The sequence below is a fragment of the Protomyctophum parallelum genome, assembly GCF_964188405.1.
Source record: "Protomyctophum parallelum genome assembly, chromosome: 8".
NCBI lineage: Eukaryota > Metazoa > Chordata > Actinopteri > Myctophiformes > Myctophidae > Protomyctophum > Protomyctophum parallelum.
The window spans coordinates 45084443-45097583 of NC_139703.1; the positions used below are offsets into that span (position 1 = coordinate 45084443).

The window sequence follows — 13141 nt, forward strand, 5'->3', positions numbered from 1 at the left end:
GGGTTACAACAGCACAGCAGTGACAGCACAGAAATGTGTCAAATGGCCTATTGACTAATGGGGAGAAAAGGAGGTAATAAAAAAAGATAGGCCTAGCCTATAGACAAATTCACAGAGGGTTGCCTGGGTGTGGTCATTACTGAGGTGTACCATTAAGCGCAGCATCATTGATTAGCTACACCTGGTCTACGGAGCACCTGCTCCATGGATTACATTACACCTCAGTAATGGCCAGGGCACCCCTCTGTGGATTCGTCTATAAGGTCAGATGGAGAGAAAATAACACAAACATAAACATAAATCTGTAGTGATCAACGTTTCTATAGTAGATTATGTGTGAGGCTTTGCTTCTAATTCAATATTTTTTCAGACCAATATAACAAGTATAGCCTACTTTAGACCTAGAATGCCTGTGATCATTTAATTCAATGATCACAGGCATTCTAGGTCTAAGCCTACTTTAGAACTTCACTTGAAAGCAATAGAGTACTTTAAGTGGGCCTACTATGTAGTATGTACCAAACACAACAAGTTTGTTATTCATTCAGAAGACTTATGATGCAGTGATTGCCTGATTGGTCTTTATATAAGGCTAATATATAGTATCCCAATGGCCACTGTGTGCAGAAGCAGGTATGAGTTGTGAATGGGGGCTATTTACAGTGGGCTTATACTTATGGGCTTATGCTTAGTGATTAAATCAAAAGGATTTGCACAATGCCTCTGACCCTCTGTGACTATGCAGATATGAAACGCTAAATAAAGGTTTGTGATGTAAAATATAGGGTTCCTTTCGTGACCTGCGAACTGCCTTCCTCGACTTCTGCCTCCCTCCCTGGCTGCATCTGCCAGACTGCCACCACTGTCCCTCCCTCTTTCACTGTCCTCCCTCCTCCTTCCATTCAGCTGAGGCTTTCCCGTGCATGGTCCACTACTGGTACACTCACTGTCTGCCGGGTACACCGACACATTCCCGGTCCCCTATCCTCCATACGAACTACGAAGCCTCCAACAACCCCAGGAATAACGACGGAGCACTGGCGGGATTGGATTGAGTCACCGTGCGGTGCGCCGACATCAATGGTTCTTACCTGGATGACTGTTTGACGGGAGGGTACGTTCAAATCTTATATTCAGCTAGTTTGGGCATGCGGCTGTTATTATTTCTATAAAAACGGGTCCATGCAACGTGCTTTTACACGAATTGTTGACTGTTGCGTGAGAAATCTTTAAGACACATGCTTCTTCTCATTTGCCCGAATGCTCATTCGTCCATTTTTATGATCTAACCTATGGGTATTCGTGACACCTACGGTACTCTCTTTGTGTACACAGTGCCGCAATGGAAAAGCATTTTAGCCTAGTATACAGTTTATACTGGCGCCATTCAACAGCGCATCATTTCATACATAGGCTACAATAGCCTCGTCACGAAGACTGGCAATATTTCATGAATGGTTGAAATCGTTATTAAAGGAACTAAAAACAGAGTCAATGGTTCTCAAGCTATACGTTTGGTCCGGGTAGCGTTTGAACAGCCACTTATGGCAAGCTTTGCTCGTGTTGTTGTTTTATATGCAAGCTGTCAGCTTGGTAATTAGTACTAACCGGGTGTGGTACTGTTACTGAAAAGTACTATCTCCAGTTACAGCAACAGATCGATTTGTTTTGCTTCTTATGTCAGATCAGCTGACAGGCAAATTGGAGCTGTCATTCCAACTTGGAGTTGGCACCAATTGGCAGCTGTCATGTCAGACACACCCATCACTATGCACACACACACACGAACACACACACACACACACACACACACACACACACACACACACACACACACACACACACACACACACACACACACACACACACACACACACACACACACAAACTTGGCCAATTTTACTGTCAGACTCCCTTTAGCAGCAGCACACCCTAATAGGCTATAGCTATAGCCTACTCTCAAGAGCCAAGTGGCTGAGTATGCTCAGAAACAAATAGAAAAGTGGCTTTGACGTGAACATGTCCTAACTAACAGAATGCTTTCTGACAGTTATCTGCTTATGTTGACTGTTGACTGAATAATGGGTCCAGACAGTGTTCCATTATTTTCAATGGCTCCTTGAATGGAATTGGCGTAACTTTTGATCATACATGTTTCTGTGATCATTAGTGCTGTCGTAATTGTCCAAAAATTGGATTCGGATATTCGTTGGCAGCTCTAGTGATCATCATGTTGTACTGTAGAGATTAACTCTGTATTTTTAATACAATGTCTGTGTAACCTACAGACACAACTACCGGTATGTGTATGAGTTATATTTGAATCCATGAACTGTTATCTACCTAGTAAATTAACCTATTCTAATACTAGTCTCAATTATTTATTTATTTTTCCTGGCTTGGGATCTGTGACTGTCTTATGTTGTCATATTCCTTCTGCCAAGCTCTGTCCATCCAGCCCAGCTCCATTTGTCTCTTTTAATTTTTTATCCCACGATTTTGTAACCCATTTTTCACCCCTGTGTCAATTATCTAATGGGATCCTGGGCTCTACACACCCTACGCCAACCTGGGGAGAGCATGAGTGTCCAAGTTGCTCTCTGGTTGGATGTAGCGTGTGGAAGGAACACGTTATTCCGACCAGTTCCTTTCCCCTCCATCAGGCTGGCAAGGGGAGGCAGTTTAGAGACCAAGATTACTGCTTGTTTTTTGTGAGGGTACCTACCCTAGCTAGGGGACACGGGGAGAACATGCAAACTCCACACAGAAAGGCCCTTTCGCCAACTCCGCCTCAGGTATGGGCACTGATGACGCGGAGGAGAGAACACGCCGCCAGCACCCACAGCGTCCCCAGCGGGAATCCAGCTCCATTTGTGGTCTTGTCACACACTTAGCTGCTTATCTTTCAGGCAGCACAAAGCGGGCACATTTAGTTGGTAGCCCTGTCACATAGAAGTCATAACATCCTCGGACTATAGGGGTGCAACACTTAATTGATTTAATCGATTATAAAAAATATCTATAATTTAATAAAATAATCAATGAATAATTGGGGCATGCTGTTATGCAAAAATCATATTTCTTTCCAAACGTTTAAAAAATAGTAAAAATTACAGCTCAACAAGCTCATAACGTGTCGCAAAGCTTGTAGATTGCTTCCCCCCCCCAAGAAGATGCACGATGTTGTGCAAAGTATAAAGTAGCCCTACTTTATACTTTTCATTGATTGATTCATTAAAAAATGAATACTAAAAAAACCTGATTCTAGATTATTCGATTAATCAAAAAAGTAGTCGATAGTTGCAGCCCTACATCGGACAACTGTCTCTTCCTGTCCTGTCCAGCCAGCCATCTGCCCCTGATTCTCTCCTGATTACTGTATTTACCCCCCCCCCCCCCCATCTCCGGCCCCCCCATCGGCAAACACTGTGGTGTCACTGCATCATTCTCAGAGTCAGGTTCCTGCCATTCGTTCACACTGCTGTCTGTCAACGTTTGAAATGTACAGCAAATGTACAGATTCTTGTCAACAGAAATTTGTGAACAGAAATGTATCAGACAGCACTGCATCCGTGTGTGTTGCTTGCATTATGCATCCATGCTTAGCTACATGCTCATTGCTTAGGCTGCATGTGCTGCCGTTTGTGCATGTGTTAAGATGCTCAAGGGTGCTGCTGGGATTTAACAGCGCAGCATGTTGCCTACCATTCATTTGCAATTCAAATGAGCACTCTGTGAGGCTGAAGGAGCTAACATCCACCCTGTCTTATTGGAGTTGTGCTTTTTGCACATGCGTGTAATATAAGCCTAACCCGTTTTAAATAATATCTCAGTTAGAAGCAGAAACTATAGCTACAGGCTATCCCTGCTAAGCCACCATCAAAGCAAAGGTGAATAATGCTGGATGCCATCTTTCCTATTATGTCATAGACAGAGGCAAGATACTGAAACCGGCAACAAGACTATAGGGTTGCAATCGATTTAATTGATTATGAACAATAATAAATAATACATTTAATCTTAAAATTAGCTTAAGGGAGGACAGGCAAGTCGTCACACTCATGTCACTATGACTCAGCCAATACCATATATGGAGTTCCCAATGCAGCTACGCCCAAATATGGAGTGCGTTGTCTAACCTCAATGTGTCGTCTTGGCATCAGACGCAAACAAATCAATCCATAAATGGGCATAAATGGGGGCATGCTCAAATGGCCCATATACTGATAACATCAGCGATCTCCTTTATGGGCATAAAACTAAAAGGGGCAGACATTGATGGATACAGATATCTCCATATGGGCATATTGTTCGGATCGTCAGTGTGAGGGCCGAATAGTGGCCCAAATATAATTAAATTATGATTATAATTATCGATTTATAATAAATCCATATTTTGGGCACAACATTATAGGCAATATGTGAAATAAATGTTCAAAAACAGTGAAAATGATCAGATCTACAAGTTCACAACGCATCAAGATGCACTGCCCTGTGAGCTTGTAGATCGGTTATTTTCACTGTTTTTGCACGACACCATTGTGCGATGAAGTATAAAGTAATGCTTAAATGGTTTATCAATTTATCCTGATTTATACCCTAGCCATTACTAATAATGCAATATTACACACATACACGCTAAACCAGACCACCACAGTGCACATGTGACATGGGTGTCATGTGCATCCTGTGTATCTGTGTGTGACATGCTTGTATCATCTGTGTGTTGAGTTTGTGCATCCATTCTAGACAGTGTGTCTACTCAGCTGTCATTGCTGGCTGCTCCGCCTGTGGGTTATTCTCTGGCTCACTGTGTTTTTGTGGCTGGGTGAATCCGGTCACGTTGGCTGCTGCCCACTGCGCCATAGGGCCCGCTCACACACACACACACACACACACACACACACACACACACACACACACACACACACACACACGTCACACACGTCACACACGTCACACACGTCACACACATGCACTTAGAGGCACAGTGGCACACACATACAGGCATGCATTACGTGCAGGCAACATTTCATACCTATATGCACACACACACGCACGCACACACGCACTGGGCACACGCATACACGCAACTGTTTGTGTGTGCTTTGTATTGTGTCAGTGCTACAGTAGTATAATACACTATTGAAAGTAATTGTAATTTTTGTGCGTAGACTAATCTTATCATTATGCGTTTTATAAGATGGTGCATTACTGTATTTCAGTAATATAATCAAATGATTTGCTGTGTGTATCTTTCTGCCTTTGTTATACTGTATGGCAGTTGAATAAGGCCTCATCAGAAGGCAGTGGTGGAAATGAACTAAGTAGATTCACTCAAGTATAATTTTAAGTTACTTTTACTTTACTTTTGCATACGTTTTTAGATGCATGAATTGATTTGACAGATGCAATGATAGTGATTGTGATGAGGTGATTGCCCAGCTTCCTCTACTGTATGATATTATGGCCTCTATTCACCGCCACCACCATCAGCTTCCTCTACTGTATGATATTAAGGCCTCTATTCACCGCCACCACCATTGTCATCCGTCAGTATCACTTGGGGTGATGATACCCCTCCCCTTCTTCTTCCTGACTGTGCTCCTTTTCCCCCTGAGCGGTCTGTCCCCTCCTGTAATGCCGTCAGTTAGCTCTGCTCTCGGCTTTATTTTTAGTATCCGTTTTTATGTGCATGACTGTGGTCAATTTTCCATCTGATTTCCCTCCTGCTCTGCTGCGTACTGATTCCCTCCTGCTCTCTGCGTACTGAATGGTGTTTTGAAGAATAAACGATAAGCCCAATTCATGCTCTGAGGCAGTTTTTATTTCACCATTCTATTTCCCCCTACCTCCATTCATATACAGTAATAGATGATCCCAGCTGACGGGAAGCGTCACTGTGTCCTTCTGAAGGGGAGTCGGCAGGCTCTTGCCAGAGCCGCAGCTCGGCCCTCCTCGGCCTGCTGATTACAGTGAGTCAGCAGGTTCTGTGTTTTGTCAAGAGATTGTTTTTTCTTCTTCCTTTTGCATACCTCACTTCATCTCTCCCCCTGCCACTCCTCCTGCCTGCCGACTCCTTCCTTTAACAAATCTCCTCTTTCGAAAGGGATGCGACTTGTCATGTTTCTCCGTTGTTTGATCTGACGTCATCATGATAATGTTTGCATGCTTCATGCACTTCATCCCCCATTCCCCCCCACACCTCCTCTCCCACAATAGTGGCTCATCTGAGGGAAAACAATGTGTGCCAAGTGCCAACTTATTTTCTGGGGGAAGGTCAGTCTGAAGTTTTGGTGGTGTGCTCTGCTGCGGACATTGTTTTTCTGCAGATATCTTGCTTCATTTGACATTTGCCATTGTTTTGTTTTTTTATGATTGGCACCTTCACACCTACTATTCACATCCATTCATCCAAGATATAAAAACGATTGTTCAAGTCAGACAGCCCATGGCAAAACATAGGGGAGAAACACTATACATTGTTGGAGAGAGATTGTGATCTATTTGTGGAATGCTCCTCTGTGACCAGTGACCAGGCTTGCTGTTTTGTTGGCGTGCTGTGGCTGTTTGACTGCAGCTGTTTGGGCATTCTGCTCAGCGCTTGGTGCTGGTTTGGATGTTCTACCTACCCTGTCTGTCTGTCTGTCTGTCTGTCTGCTGGAATTTCAGATAAACATGAAGATTGTGTGCACATCTCTCTTGCCTGTATTTAGGCCAGGTGCTGGATGTCAATTAAGGCATCAAGGCAAACATCAAAGAGGGAGGAAGAAACATCTGCACACTTGTTTCTATAGAACCCCCTTTGGTGTTTTAAACATTATGTTATAATTTAGCTATTGAAAAATAGCAGATCTACAAGCTCATAGCGCGCCACCAAGTGGCGTGCTAGGTGGCGCGCTATGAGCTTGTAGGTCTGCTATTTTTGAAAAGTCGTGAAAATGTGTCACAAATCTTTGAATATATATTTCAGAGCGAACATTTTTTACTAAAATATTGGCTTCTGGGGAGTCCCTGGCTGGAACTACATATTTTGAGATTGGGGTCCGTGGCCCAATAGAGATAATTCTGGGGGTCCTTGACATGAAAAAGGTTAAGCACCACTGACATAGAAACATGGGTTTTTCCGATTTCTTTTTAGGATTTTGAAGCCTTTTTTTTAATCGACCTCAGTCCAAAATGGGTTAAATAAAGTAAGTCTCTCTTGTGGAGCTATAGAAACAAGTGCGGATGTTCCTTCCCCCTCTTTGATGAACATGAAGAACCATTTCAGGAGCTTTGAACACTGTCTCTTCTATGAACTAAACTAAGGCCACGTTTAGACTACAGCGGTCTGTAGAGAAAGCGGCAAAGTCACTTTTTGAGTGGTGCAACCACTCCCTTTTGAGTGGGCCGGCACCCTGGCCGTGGTCCTATGGGTCTGGAACTTCCGGGGACCCCCACACGGAGTTGCACCACTCACTTGACACGGGTGTGATTTTATTCTGTTAAAACATACGCAAAGTGAGCCGACACATGTCACACGTTTAGCAGATTCAACCTTTTTGTCCGTTTACATGACCTACAACCTACAAGAGATTTCCACTATTTTCACTTTGTTATGTTTTCAATCCCTGATAACGGATTTTTTATTTTGCCATTTTCTCTAGAGACCGTTGCCGTGTAAACGTGGCCTAAAGATCAGATCAGAAGCTGAGCCTCTTTGTGTAAAACAGCCGAGATGTAATTATACTCTCAAGCTGTCCTGAGAAGAGAAAACAAAGGCATAATGTTTAATCGCTAGTCACTGGGACATTTGATTACTGTCACATTTGTTGCCTATGAGACAATTGTACTATCACCATTGTAGCAGTTCAATTGCACTTATTGCAGTGTGTGTTAGATCTTGGTGTGCCAATGTGCATGCAAGCGTTGAAAATACTGTTAAGTACTGTCTTTGCTTGCACGTTGGCACTCCCATGACTCTGGGCACACCTACAGTAAATCTATAACGCACCCATTACAAATGTAATTAGCTGCAGCTGTGTTCCTTAACAGTCTGCTATGTAATTAGCCTTCTGTGGTGTTTAACCTGTACAGGAAAACAAACTACAAATGTGTCCTAGGGTTTCACACCACTTGAGGAAAGGTTTTGCTGGTTTTTCAGCATAATCAGCAATGCATCTTTTAACAGCTTCGACCCAGTAACACCCTGCCTTACATTCGCAGCCGGTTACACACATAGACACCTGGGAGCGGCTCAGTACAACCCCAGTTTCTACTTTGAGCCACAGTGCATGCAGAACTACTGGAGCAGTTCCAGAGCTTTAGGATTTAAGAAGATGCTGGTGCTTCAGAGGCATGGCATTTAGTCATCCATTGACTCCACACATAGTCACAATGTCACACAGATTGTTACATTTTAGAGCTAGCTTATAGCTACAGTTGAATTTCGATATTGAAATGGATGGGACAATGAGCTATTGAGAGTCTGGTGATTGCCGACTAGTTGGACTCCAGACTTCTGCAAGGAATGGGCATTTACTCGATTTAGACTTTTTATGTTAAAAAAGCAAGATATATTATTTGTTGAATACTATATCAAATAGCATACATTTTGCAATTTGAAAGAGGGGTGGGATTACAAAATAATTTTAGTTTCAATACCGGTATATGTATATCACTCAATATGGGTAACCTCAAAGCAAATTCTGTACTTAAACCTACTATATAGCCATTGAGGTGATTCACAGCTAAATGTAATAATAGTGGAGGGTATTCATCAAAAAGAGATGCTGTCTAAGCAAAGCTATATTCTGCTGACAGGTGATGCTCTGCTGTGGGACGCCTACGACCCAAAATGCTTAACCAGCATCCATATTTTGGGCATGTCATCACAGACAAGCCTTTTCTAAAGATTTGTTCAACTTTCTAAAAACTTTCAGAAAATGTAAAAAAGAATCTTCAGAAATAGTAAAGATGGGGTCATACCTACGTATGTTCCCTCAGCCCTATGTTCCCTCAGCCCTGAGGTGCGCTGCGGGTCGGGAGAGGGTTGCGGTTAGGTTTAGGTGTCTGCCCCGGGGGTGCGCTGCGGGTCGGGAGAGGGTTGCGGTTAGGTTTAGGTGTCTGCCCCGGGGGTGCGCTGCGGGTCGGGAGAGGGTTGCGGTTAGGTTTAGGTGTCTGCCCCGGGGGAGGTTAGGGTGAGGGAGGAGGTAGGTTGTCGTAGGCTGAGGGAACATAGAGCTGAGGGAACATAGGTACGGTCCCGTAAAGATGAGCTGTAAGCTCATAACGCGTCGCAGCTTCTGGCAGCTCTAACTGCCTGTAAAGTCATCACATAATCTGATATACAGTAGAGTCTAAATATGCCCTGCGTAGGTCTACTGAGTAGACCTACTGAGTAGACCTACGCACTGTACGCAGGGCATATTTTAAGTGGTCGGGCGCCCACCCAGGGCTTGGCCGGCACCTGCAGTCGGTCAAGTTGGATGCAAGCGTAACGTTGAGTATGAGAAGGGTTGCGTGCAGAGAAGTAATCTGGTGGTTGTGCAAATGAGGAGGCGAAGGCAATCATATAGTGTATAAATAACTCCATGGAGGCGACCCATGGGCACAGTGTGGGCGCTTTTGCAGTCAGCTTGCCCGAAGCATTTCAATAGTTTAGTGCATCCGATGGTGCATCCGGGCCAGCTGGCCATTTATGATGTGGAGCACTGTTCAGCGTGATAAAGCCATGGTTTATACAGTTGCACACCGTATTCCACACTGATCAGATATACAAGCTCTTTTCTGGTTGAGCGACATGGCATCAGGCATAACTCTGGCTTAAACCACATGATGATTGCATCGTGCTGGCCTGCATAGCAAACTTTTTGGATAGGGAGCCAGAGTTGCTAATCCCGTGTTTCCCAGTGATAGTCCATGTTATTCTGGAGAACTACGCAAGTTTACTGTTTTCACAATAATAGTCTGCGGAGGAGCAGAGACTAGACTACTCCCAATCTCTTTGGGCCCGTCCTGTGGCTTCTCAAACTGGTCTGACGGGTTGGAACACAGAGGCAGGCTATGCCTCATTCACTACTGTATACTTTCTGAACCTTTTACAACCTTCAATTTGCATACTTACTCAACAGATGTATACATTATTTGAACGCACAAGTGTGACATCGCCTTAGGTGTTTTCTGCGTGCTCATAGCTTTAATGGTAATGGTCTATCATGTGGCCGGACGTCATAGTGTGCTGCACATCAACTCGGATAGGTCCAGAGATAATGTGTACCGATTTTTGTAAGATTTGGACAAAATCTGTAGGTGGAAGAGCTAAAGTGTGTTTTGAAGAAAATTCTAAATGGTCATACCGACGCAAATGGGTGTGGCCTATATGGGGAGATGCATCATGACCAAAGGAATCCAGGGAAAGAGAAATGTTGATTTTACGACGTACGGTTCAAGAGTTATAAAATATAAACCAAAATGTAAAGTGGGCTGTTCTAGTGGCACCATGAGATAGACTGATGTAATTATTCATTACATTCATTTTAATAATTATTATGAACCTCCAAGTGTGTAACTTGTAACAGCACCTTCAAGCACCTCAAAGTTTGCTGTGATTAATATTATGCATACTATGCTACTTTGTCTTTACCTTTTACTACTGTTGATATTCTTAAAGCATTCAGTGATTTGGGTGATTTTACCCCAGGGGTTAACTGGGGACAGGGAGGAACTCCTTATATGGTCAGCACACTCTATAGTAAGGAGGATTATCACAACAAAACAAAAAAATAAGTGATATTTGTATAAAGTTAAATCACTGAATATACCTTTAAACCAAACCAAAGATCTTGGGTGTTAAATGTTGCATACTGTACAGAGGAAGAAAGAAATAGAACTTGAAATGAATGTTATTTTTTCTTCACTTGACAGCTTCAAACTTCAATGGTGAGGGCCATCGCCCAGGGCATTTCAGCTTTGTGTTGGTACTTGGTACGCACTCTGATATATCGCTACCCCCTGCAGCTAACTGACAGTTATTAGTCATATCAGTCACATGGTCTACAAGTCTCCTCTTTACTAACTTGTTCCTCTGTGCACTAATGATAAGTGGAGTGTGCTCATTAACGGCGGGGATGTGTCGTGATTTATCCTCAGCCCAGGCACTCACATCTGTGGTAAGCATCACTGTTAAATTACACACTATCTATCGGCAATACATTGCTTTTATTGCAGCAATTAAACAGGTGGAGGTTAGGTTAAGAGTTCTAGCCAAGGCCACATTGATAGGTTACTAATTCTAACCTAATAATGCACCACTCACAACTAAGGCCTCAACTAAGGTATCAATTTCTTATATTAGTGAATTAGTTTCACACCTGTGATGTGACAATAAAATGGATTCTGATTCTAATATTCTATTACTTTGGTGACAAATCGAATAATCTTGAGGTGTGTCTTTTCATCATTCTGGATGCTGCGCAACAAAGCAGTGTTAGTATAACAACCGCAATTCCACTGATGTAATGTAATGTGATGTATGATAGTTGTGGTTAGCAGGAGGTCAACAATGATCTCCCAATCATCGGATCTGTGGTTGGCTGCATTCCCTATAGTGTTTTATCGCACTGTGCAATGCAGAATTAATTTATTCTCACCTCTCCTCAGCACCTGTGTGCATAGTGGAAACCATTTGGCATCAGTAGACCCTCTCTCTAATTATATTATGGAATAATATTCCACAATATAATATTAAACCGTAAGGCAGTATTATTGAATGTTATGCATTACAGCATGGTTTGTGAGCTTTACTAGCCATCATAAATTGCCTTGCTCTGCTCACACGGATGCTATGTCGACTCGCTGTAGCACATTGATTTCTTTTTGCAATGAAAACGAGAAACTCCTTTATAATTCATTGCATGATTGATGCCCAGGCCCTCTGGTAATAGTTTCCTTGCTGCATTCTTGTAAGTCCACAAGGCACTGCCGCCAAGTGCCAACTACTCTAGTCCACAGATAAAGATGCTCAGTGTTGCTTTTCAGCTGGCCTTAACACACTGTTCTATACAGTAGTACTGGCCGGGCAATGGGCAGACAGTACATGCTACATTGCTACATACAACTCTGTAATGCTCTTCTATGCATTGACATGACTAGTGTGTGTGTCTGTGCCTGGCCCTGTCTGTACTTAAACAAGTATCATTGAGCTCTGTATTCGGCTTCTTTAGCTCACTGACACCGACACCCATAACACAGAGAGCCCCTGTAGCGTCCTTTCAGCCCCAGCACTGATCCTAATAAGGGTATGAATGGCTCTATACAAACAGGAGAGTGGAACTGGGGACTGGACCTATGCCCACTGCCTCTCTTGCTCTGGAGTGCTGACTTGCTCAGAGCTCCATGTGGAGGGGAAATGGCTCGTCCCCCTGACCTGGTCCCTGTCCACTGCCGAACCATCAACCAGGGCACACACACACACACACACACACACACACACACACACACACACACACACACACACACACACACACACACACACACACACACACACACACACACACACACACACACACACACACACACACACACACACACTACACACCATACTGTTCAGCTGTATGCTGGGGTTCAACAAGGTCAAGGCTTGAAGTATTTTCAAATAGTTACCCTGTTCCTGAAAATGGAAAAATATACCGGTAGTGTTAGTTATGTGGAAACTTTGTAATTATCTAATCAGAAGTCAGATGCAAGAGACAGAATTGGCAGATATTATCAGGTGTTGTTGTTTCCACATTGGGCCTTTTGAGGAGTTCTCTAAGGACAAAGCTGCATGTGACGTCACTGCAGTAGAAAAGAAGCAGCAGATTCCAATTATGTTTCTTGCCATTAAAGGCAGAGGTGTGTGTGTGCGTGTGCGTGTGCGCGTGCGCGTGCGCATGCGCATGTTGATCCAATATGGATCAGCTTGTATCCCGTCTAAGGTTTAATAAGAGACCATGCACCCGCACCCATGACATGCAAATTAGACCATGCCACTGCTCATGTTTTTTTCTGATTAACCCTCACCTTTACAGCAGCTTCTGGCCAGTCCAGTCCATCGACAGCAACAGCGTCATCACTCCTTGGTGACATCGTCGTCGCTTGCTGCTAAGAAAATATACAG

At 43.5% G+C, this 13141-nt stretch overlaps 1 protein-coding gene across 5 annotated transcripts in view; it reads left to right on the forward strand.

Moving 5' to 3' along the window:
* Positions 1-952: 952 nt before the first annotated feature.
* Positions 953-13141, forward strand: part of LOC310863565 (band 4.1-like protein 1) — a 92105-nt gene continuing 79916 nt past the window's right edge. For all 5 annotated transcript variants that reach the window (XM_083772000.1, XM_083772003.1, XM_083772002.1 and 2 more), the window contains exon 1: positions 953-1114. The gene's annotated coding sequence lies outside the window, so the exon portion shown is untranslated. The remainder of the gene's footprint in view (positions 1115-13141) is intronic.